The sequence below is a fragment of the Platichthys flesus genome, chromosome 5 (assembly GCF_949316205.1).
Source record: "Platichthys flesus chromosome 5, fPlaFle2.1, whole genome shotgun sequence".
Taxonomy (NCBI): Eukaryota; Metazoa; Chordata; class Actinopteri; order Pleuronectiformes; family Pleuronectidae; genus Platichthys; species Platichthys flesus.
In genome coordinates this window covers 4,648,701-4,655,872 of record NC_084949.1, presented here as the reverse complement: position 1 = coordinate 4,655,872, position 7,172 = coordinate 4,648,701, and the positions used below count along the sequence as shown (strand labels likewise).

The 7,172-nt window shown below is 40.7% G+C and overlaps 1 long non-coding RNA gene across 1 annotated transcript; it reads left to right on the top strand.

The window, feature by feature from the left end:
- The first annotated feature begins 307 nt into the window (after window positions 1–307).
- On the top strand, window positions 308–3,913 carry LOC133954166 (uncharacterized). The gene is made up of 2 exons (XR_009920757.1): window positions 308–1,175; window positions 3,060–3,913. It is a non-coding gene; the product is annotated as an uncharacterized LOC133954166 (long non-coding RNA).
- The last annotated feature ends 3,259 nt before the right edge of the window (window positions 3,914–7,172 follow it).

Here is a 7,172-nt window from a genome sequence, read left to right as displayed (position 1 = left end):
GGGTAGTATGGAGGTAGATAAATATCATCAGGAACAACATTTGTCAGACAATACACTGGCTTGAAAATATGTTTTCAGGGCCTTTGGTATGAGCAACCTTTTGGGTTGCCAAGTTGTGAAGAATTAGGTTTCTTTCTTTTTTATATAGACTACAGTAGAGTAGAAAAGAATACAATAGAATGCCCTGGCAAATTGTTAATTTATAAAAAGCTGTTTGGAATATAACAAATGAAACAAAACCAATAAATATAAGAGAAATACTTAAAAGTACTGTTTAATTATTGAATGTATACACAATACAAAATAAATGCATATTAATTATTTGGTAAAACATCAGACTTGCTGATATGAAAAGAAGACACTCCCATCCTGTAACAACTTCCTAAAAAGCAGTGTTGATTCAATTACTAGAAAAAACAATCCTTTGTACAAAGGTTGCACTCATTGATGGTTCATATGTGACAAAAAGCAAACATCTATTACCATTGTTAACAACATATCAATGCTTACTATATAAAAATGGGATATGGTTGAAAGCCCTTGTGTTGCAGTATCTAATGCCTAAGCTCTGGTGCTCCACCTTCAAGTCAACATTTGGTGAGATGAAGAAATTGTGTTGACCCTTTCTTTTACTGTGATTGCACTTGTGACTTGTTGTGGAGTTTAGATCAGACCAATCAAGATGAGTAGTGGACAAAACACAGTAACTTTGCACATTAACACATAAAATACAAATAAATTGAAAGGCACTGCTGCAAGTTTTGTTCCATTATCTCTTCCTTAGTTGCTGCAGGCTGGCACACAAAAAAGGTTGAGGCCCAAATTCTTCTAATAGTTTCCAGAAAGATCAAGTTATAGGCAGTGTCACAGGGAAACTGATAAAGTAGAGTTTTCATTTGTTTCCATTTGATTTGAAAAAAAAAAAATTCCAATGCAAACCAGCGCTGTATCTATCTTCTGCTCTGATAAATCCCTGCTCTCTGTCATTTTCATCTGCCTCACAGATTCCTTTTTCAATGGTGGAGTTCAACCGAGACGACCTTTTAAATGAGATCAGGACTCCTGGTGATGATGACTCCGCTCCTTGCACCCTCCCCAATGGGCTTCTAGCTTCCTGCTTGACTTCCTGTTGTTGTGCGTCAGACATTCATATTTCATTGAGGATTCAGCAGGGGGTAAGTGGTGGTAGGTTAGGGCTAGGCACATTAATAAATCAAAGCGGATCGGAAGTGGACTGGTGGGAGTGAGACTGAGTATGACTGAGATTTCACTCATGAATGTTCGTTTTATGAATCTTAAACATGAAAATGAACCTGAAGAAAATGTCAATATTCATAGATATACCCAGAGCTCCACAGGAAACCTGGGATCACTTGAAAGAAAGTCATAACACACGGAGGGAGGAAACACCTGAGAGGCCCCAGAACCACAGGCGAGAGAACCCATCTGTCGAGAGCTCAGATCAAACGCACACTTCAAAAGGCTTCTGCAACTCAAACAACAGCCCGATTGTCAGGGTTGTCCGGCCTTGTTTGGGATTCACACAAGCTCACACAGACACTGGCTAGGGTTGAGGGCTCTTGGGCAATGGGTTGTTACATGAGACAGTCTGGGACTATCCCTAACACTGGAATGAAATGTGTTACAGAGCAAAAAAACAATCAACTTGATGCAATAATGTGAAGCATGAAATTCAATCACAACAAACACAGATATTTGGCTCTTTCTTAGTGGTGTTTTTAAATTAAATTTTGATCCATGCCATGTTTAGCTCATCAGTGTGTGTCCCAGTGTAAAGCCTGTGGTCTGATCACTACCTCCTCGAGAGTACACCTCTTTGCCTCATCGTATTGTACGTCAGACGAGCATTTGTCGGTCTTTACCCTGTTTGCTGTGGCTCTTGTTTTCAGTGTGCCTGCAGCCGCTCCACTCACCCTGCCTCATATTACCTGCTCTGCTCTGTCACACTCAGCCAGCTTCATCAGCCACACTTTTTCCTTTGGCTCCCCAATACACACAGATATACTGATTTCTTGTGGTAACAAAAATGGCATTCGTTAGAGTGCCTCTTTCATGGCCCATTTTTAATCAAGCCGCATCCACTGGCATAAACATATAATTTCCCATAATATTTCAGATTTTTTTATAAAATCCATTAATTACTCCCTGGGAAATCAGTGAAAATATCTAAACGGCCTTTGTCGCAATGTTAAAGAAAGTTATGAAAACATTCCTGGTACGGAGCCGCACCACAATTTAATGACCCATACAACATTAGTCCACAAGTTTCGTCGTTACCCATCCAGTAGTTTTTCTATAATCTTGCTTATAAACAAACAAACAGACATGGCTGAAATCATAATCCCAACTAGAGGTGTCTAAAGTAGCTAGTTCTAGGTAACCCAGCCTTGGGGATGAGTGTTTTTTATTTTTTAAATTGAATAAAAGCAGAGTTCTAGGTGTTAATTGTTGGGGAGTTATTCGGCAACAACAGATACAGTCAGTGCTCAGCAAACTAATGAGCCAAAGGCAATCATTCAGTCTTTGCTCTCACTGTCTTATTCATCATAACAGTGGATGAGACAAGACAATCAATGGAATCTAATGGCACAGTAGAGGCTGATTATCTGATTCCCATCTCTTTTAGCACACACACACACACACACACACACATACACTGCTCAGTACTTTTACTACTTCTACCCAAAGGCATCAGCTCATTCTCATGTGAAGAAAATCATTTGGGTCACTGTTGATTTGAATTAAGCCCAGCAATTACTCACAGGTATATCACCTTCAAAGAGAGCCTGCAGCCTTTAGATGTTTATGCTTCAAATCTGGTATTATCTGTTAACAGACCTGTTACTGTTTTTAAAGTGGCACTTTAAAAACAGCTTTCATTTTTCATACTTTCATATTAACAGTGGATTACATGAATACTCGGAAATGTAATGAAAGAAATAATAAGCCCATTGATCCACTCTGCTCCATCAAGCAATTTAGCATCTTTTAGGCCATTGTTTTGATTTCATGACCTTTATAACTTTTATGTGTTGTAGGGTTATCATCAGCACTGACTCCAGGCCCAGCTTGTAGCTGTATTCAGTGAAGCACCATATACCTCCCTAACACCAGACAACACACAGCGTGTGCATCCAGCAGCAAAAGGAATTCATGGAAATAATATTGGACTTAACCCAACTAGCATGATGGAATAATAGTGCTCTGTATCTGCTTTATGTGAAAATAAGAATATGTAAATAACTATTTGCTGACATGGTTGTAATATCAATTTAAAACCTTGTGAGTCACATTCAATTATTAAAAACTTGTCAAACTCATGAATTCATGAATATGAGTTTAACAGTGTTTGTTATACCGGTTGTTTCATCCCAGAGCAGAACAATAAGGACAACCCTAGTGGTGTTCCTAAATATCTTGAGACATATCAGGAATCTGCTTTGTGGCAGTTTATCGTGACATTTCGACATTGTTCGGTTAACAGCAGCAACAAGACAAAAAATTCTCCTTCTGTTTCAGTTTTTAAGCCATTGTCAGAATGTGGTGATTATACAGTAGTGGGCTTATTAGGGTTCGGTTTAGATTGCGATCTGTTGCCATTTGTAAATCTATTCAAATTTGTTTCTGTTCTCTGCAATCGCCTCTTCCCACATTCAGTTACTCTTGGATTAGAGGAGGTGATTTCTCTCTTTGATTTGTTTCTCCCAGGACGTCTCCTATAGTCAAACAAATGAGCTGAGCTATTTTCAGAAGTAAATTTGTCTTTGTCATCTTTAAGTTTAGAACTGTTTGTGTTGTGGGTCTGTCAAGCCCACTGAGACTTGTGTGATGTTCAGGCTATATATGGAGAGAAATAAAAGCTTAGTTTTTCAAAGCAGCTGGCTGAAACGGAGTGTGTCGTCTCCGCAAGTCTTCATTTAGTGGAGAGTTTTGTCCCACAGTGAGTCTTGACCAGTAAAGCAGACTCCTGGAATGGCCTACATTCACCTTGATCCCAGTCTGCACAGGAAGCCTCATTATCCTCCCTGCAGCCTTCCTGGAAGCTTCTGCTGATCAGTAAATGCCACGCGTCTCACTCCCTGCTGTCTCTCTGAGCCCCCACCAGGAGAACGAAGAGGAGGAGAAACGAAAAAGAGAACAAGGTGCTCGTTCTCTCTGTCTCCCAGCCTTGTGAGGAGAAAGACAGAAATGTTGGCACTCCACTTTGAGGCATCTACTCCGAGTCAATCCCTCAGACCGTTTCAAATCTTGAAGCTCCACATGAAATCGCTCCACAGCAGAAATAGGCAGGTTGTCAATTGTTTGAACACTTCACCATTTTGCTGCGTTTTGAAGGAACACAGCAGACATTATTCGAAGTTTTATTTGTTGAACACAGCGCCCCCAAAACTCTCATTACATGGCATCACTTTTGTCACCCCAATATTAACAAGAGGAATTGCTGCAGTTCTGAAACAAAGCATTATTCCTGTCTTGCCTCTGCCATGGGGGACAGCTTATGAATTAATGAGATGTCAGCAGAGATGTCACGTCTTTATCCACTCAATCTCTCCAAAAGAAAAAACAACCTCCTTGGAGGAATTGATATAATGCAGCACCATGAATCTTGTCTGTCTCAGGTTGCTTGACTTAAGGGGCCTCATCTTTAAAAATGCTGCATGGCTCCTTCTATTTTATTATGACAGTTTTACGTTTTTTACTCAAATAAAATGGACTAAATCAATGGAACACACTCATTTTGGAACAGAAATCCAATTAATCTCTGATTCAGACTGGATTTGATATAATATGTATTTGTGCAAAAGCTCATTATATAGTTTTTTATGTCTTGTGTTGTAATTTCAGCAATCAGCTGCATGTGGATAGAAAAGCAGGTGTTTGATTTGATTTTATTTTATTTGGACATGGACATGACAATGTCATTGGACGAACCAGATGCATTGTTTACAGTGTATTAGCATAAATGCTAGTTTACAACACCTGTCCACAGTGTACAGCATTGGTTGTTTTTGTGAGTGCTGCATGGTGTGTTTGTATGATTGGTGGTCCAAAGGTCAGCAGCAAAACCGCTTGGCTTTGTCTTCAAATACATGAAAGTCTTTATCAGCATCTCTAAGGCACATTCAGTAATTTGTACAACAACAACAACAACAAAAATCATATTTAAACGGGTATTTGTAGAAATAAAGATACTATATGCTAGTTAATAACAAAATTGCCTTCTGTTCACTGATTAGACTTCTATCCATCCATCCATCCATCCATTCATGCATTGTCTCCAGACTCAGGATGCAGAGGTAACCAGCCAAGTAGGGTATCCTAGACATCCTTTCCCTAGCTACACTTTCCAGCTCCTCCTGGAGGGTCCCAAGGCATTCCCAGGCCAGATGGGATGTATAATCCCTCCAGTGATTTCTAGGTCTTGCCTGGGGTCTTCTCCCCATATAGCGCCCCCTCCTGAATGCAGACCTGGTTAGGTAGGTCCCTGGTGAGCGTGTGGTGGCTGGGCCTTGGCCAATGGGGCCCACCGACATGTGGACCGGCCACTTGCCTGAACGGGCATTGGAGAACATTGCTGTGTAAGCTGGGTAGAAGGCAGAAGTAGGAGCCTGGACTTTAGGAACCCCAGAATTTCAGACAAGCTTACGCCAACTGGACTTCCTGATTCATATATTCATGTCTCACCAGGGCCTTAGAGTTTAAGGTCCTGGTGAGACAACACATTCACACTAAGGCATAGACAACACATTCCCATTAACATAGCCCCTGCTCTGTTTAAAGACAGGGCGGTTTTAGGTCTTAATAGTGCATACTCTGAACATGATGTATTCCCTAAAGGTACATTTTTGAAAAGTACTTTAACAAAATAGACAGAGTGGTCTTTAAAAGTAAAGTAGGCCACCTTCACATCTGCTACTGTACATGAAGCATCTGTTTACATTGCCAGGTGAGGGGGTGCCCTAGACTATGTGCTCCACCAGCAAAACATTTAGTAATGTACTGTACCTTCGAAGTAGAAAAAGACTTACGACACTTCAGAAGTTGTACACATCGTTCTCAAGTCATGTGGCGTCCTCCGTCCTCATGTGAAGGGAAGGTAGGTGACAGGCTGTCAGCAGAGCCCTTTCATCATGTAATGCTGTTAATGCTGAGATTGAGTTCACGTAAGAGGTGGCTTGATCAGTGTGTCTTATGTATACAAGATGTAAGATCATCTGCCTGGATCTATTTTAGTCCATCTGCTTTCAATTCTGCACAAAGCTGAAGCACAAATCAGAGCTGCAGAGCTGTGTTCTGTCGGCACTTAGCAGCATCACGTCCAAAGGGTATTAGCTGGGTGTAGTAAACAGACCCAGTGGGTATGATTGTGGGCCCATTAATGGGTGCTGTGTGTGGCATTAAGCATCCCCTTATTATTTAGTAACCCTTCATAACATTCATCAAAACACCTGAACATAAAAGTCTTGTTTACTCTGTTCTTTCCTAGAAACCTTTAGTGAGTATTTTGGTTTCCAAGGAAGGGGGCAAACTTCCAGTGAAATCTTGTCTATGGTTGGAAAGTTGTTCCACAGTGACAGCCACTTTGGCCAGTGCCCAGTCATCTTTTAGCAGCCTGGTATTTTCTATGAATGTAATTGGCTGATAAACCTGAGTGTTTTGGGATCCATCTGGCAGCGTGGCTAAGGGACAGCATAAATTGTTTTCTGCCCTGTGTTTATGTGTGTGTTTGTGTGTGTATGTTTAATGTCACGACAGGCAAATGCTGCTTGTATTAATGCCTTGTCATTGTTTTAACAGGTTCTTGACCCTGGTTTATGGCTGCCTTGCGTCATGGGAGATTAAAGGTGATGCTGATTCCCCCTCAGCTCAAGAAAATCCACTTGAAGGTCAAGGTTGAGCCAAAATTTATTGAACAAAAATCCCTCTGAGGACCATCAAGTTTGTCTTTCCCCAATAATGTTTCAGTCAAGGCTCAATGAATTCATTCATGAGCTCACCCCACACTGAGGATTGAAACCGCAAACCGCTGACATGCTGAAAAAAGTTTGACGTGTCTGTTGATCTTTGCATTTACCCCCCTCTGGAAAGCTTGCCTTTTTTCTGAGTTGATTTTTTCTGAATAGATAATAATTGTTCTGTATATGTAATCT